This window comes from Poromitra crassiceps (genome assembly GCF_964638095.1).
Source record: "Poromitra crassiceps genome assembly, chromosome: 5".
NCBI classification, from domain to species: Eukaryota; Metazoa; Chordata; class Actinopteri; order Beryciformes; family Melamphaidae; genus Poromitra; species Poromitra crassiceps.
Genome location: NC_139642.1, coordinates 11,904,715 through 11,907,214, shown reverse-complemented (window position 1 = coordinate 11,907,214; position 2,500 = coordinate 11,904,715). Strand labels below are relative to the sequence as shown.

Below are 2,500 nucleotides of genomic sequence, written 5' to 3'. Positions count from 1 at the left end.
AAATGCCCTTTCCCCCCCCACAGGGCACAGGGGTCGTGCGGAATCCCCGGGGGGATTCCATTTTCCCTAACCAATCACTGAGACCACAGAGCGCCTTTGGGATTTCAAAGTAACTTTAAAGTACTTTTAAAGAACAGCCTCATAACACTGGTCTATCTCCTCTGCAGCACCTACCATTGTTGTTATTACTGTAGGTCCGGTGCACTTGACAATGGCGTTTAGTCCCGTCCATTGCGCTGTTTATTGCCGCTGATTGTTAATTGTCATTCCCCCTCTGCGCTCATTGGACCAACCTTTTTTTTTTCAACATAAGAAAACTGCTGTTGGCCTAAGCCTATCACGATGCCAGTCAGAGAAGCAGCCTATCACGATGCCAGTCAGAGAAGCAGCCTATCACGATGCCAGAGAAGCAGTCAACTGTCAAGTGGGTGGATTTAAAGGTCTGGACCCAGGCAAGCAAAATAGGTATGGAGCTCCTGGGTTGCCCAGTGATATCATACCCACTGATGATGTCATGCCCCACAATCGTCGAGTGGTGACCAGAGTGATGATGTCATCATCGTCAAGTGATGATTTGTGGTGACGGATGATGTCATACCCAGTGACGGTGTCATGCCCCATATTGTCAAGTGGGGCAGTGGTGACTGATGATGTCTGTGGTGTTTTATGGCAGTTGGCATCCTGGTAATGTTGCATTAGCGCCTCCTTCTGGATTTATCCATCCACTGTTTCCCTACATTCTGTAAAACCCCATCTCGTCTCCTGATCGACTGATGATGTCATAGACATTGTGACATTTTCAGTGATGTCACTCGAGCAATTGTGGTGTCATCCGTGATTCATCATCAGTGATCCCAGAACAAAGAGGACAGAAGACCTGGACCAGGTCACCAGTTGGTTCTACCGCACATGCGCGTAAGACCTCAGAGGGGACACAGGCGCGCTAAGCGCATGTCGCATCGTCTCCACCATAGAAATAAGCTCGCAAACTTCTCTGTTTGTCGTGTGAAGATTTATTTATTTTATTTATTTAAGATTTATTTGGCAGGGAAAGTACACATCAATCAACATTTTAGTTCACACTTCAATGTAAATGTGTCAGACTTGAGTGATGCCGCTGATTTTGGCCACTTGCTTGATGATTCTTGTGAGTTTTTTCTTGCTTTTCTAGGAAGTTGTACCAGGATCCTTTTACCACAAAAACTCATCACTTAGACTTTAGAAACTCTCCATTCTAACTGACTTGAATGTGTCTTTAACCAAGAGGATAGTTTCCATCTGTAGTCCAAGGGGCAAGTCAACAACAAACACATCACTGATGACATCAGACATCATCATCTAGTGCTTGAGTGACATCACTGGTGACATCACCAATTCTATACATAAGTGATGTCAGTGATTTCATAACTCCTTCCCTGCAGAGGCTAAAAGTAGGACTGTGCAACTCGGGCAACCCCATCTCGACCATCACCAATTCTATGCACTAGTGGACCCGTGGGAGTTAGACCTCCCTGGAAGTCACCATTGAGTGATGTCATCCGTCATCATTGCTCGAGTGACATCACATCATTAGGTAATTAGGCCAATTTTACCTAATTAAAAAATCCGGCCTCCGTCAGGTCACCCGCACGGGTGTCAGCTGAAGCCATGCTGACTTGTGAGATGTGTGGTGAGTTAGTCCTGGAGGAAGACATGAGGACGCATCTCCTACTCAGCCACATTGAGAGGGAGATGAGCTCCCCGCTCTGCTCCTTATCTGGGGTGTCCTGTGACCAACTGAGCTACCACATCAGCACCGCACATCCAGACTGTGGAGGTCCTGCTCCTTCCCCGAGTTCCTCTGCTGGAACAAACAGTGACAAACAGTCTGACAGCTGTGAACTCCAAGCAGCCTGTTCCCACTCGTCTCGGGACGGTTGTCGCACAGCTGGTGGAGGAATCCCTCACACCATGTCCCTTCTCCCCACCGCTGGCATGGTGCACCCTCAACCGAGCAGTGGTTCAATCCCACCCTCCACAGGGACTTCAGCTGTTGCTGTTAGTGGGGGTTCATCGCCCGGGAGGACAGCGCCCATCACTTTATGTCACTCAACAAGACAGGAGTCTGTCAGACACTGTGGTGATGATGATGGCGTTGAAGATGCAGGTGGAATGGCATCAGACCAGGGCAAAATCAAACGGAAGCAAGTGTCCTCTCCGAGTAAAGAGAATCTGTTCCCCTGCCCTATGTGCGCGCTGGTCTGCAGCGACTGTTTCATCCTACAGGAGCATGTCGAGTTGCATCTGCAAGAACAGAACTCGACTGACGGACTGGCGCTGATGGGGGCTTCTTCATCGTCCACGACATCACAGTCACCCCACAGTCTCTCGGGAGGGAAGAGATATGAGTGCCCCACGTGCGCTGTTGTTGTCTGCGGCGATAGCTTCTCACTGCACGAGCATGTGGAGCTGCACTGTGCAGAGACTCCTGGGTCAGACCTGAGGCTGGCCAGACAGCTTC

The 2,500-nt window shown here is 49.4% G+C and overlaps 1 protein-coding gene and 1 pseudogene across 2 annotated transcripts in view; both read left to right on the top strand.

The window, feature by feature from the left end:
- The window catches only part of LOC310776722 (protein FAM131A-like), a gene marked incomplete at both ends in the record, with an annotated part of 56,721 nt that overhangs the window by 44,565 nt on the left and 9,656 nt on the right, over positions 1-2,500 (top strand). The window lies entirely within an intron of this gene.
- The window catches only part of LOC310777344 (zinc finger-containing ubiquitin peptidase 1 pseudogene), a 1,794-nt pseudogene continuing 986 nt past the window's right edge, over positions 1,693-2,500 (top strand). Inside the window, exon 1 of the transcript in view lies at positions 1,693-2,500. This exon is cut by the window's right edge and continues 986 nt beyond it. The product of the transcript in view is annotated as a zinc finger-containing ubiquitin peptidase 1 pseudogene (transcript).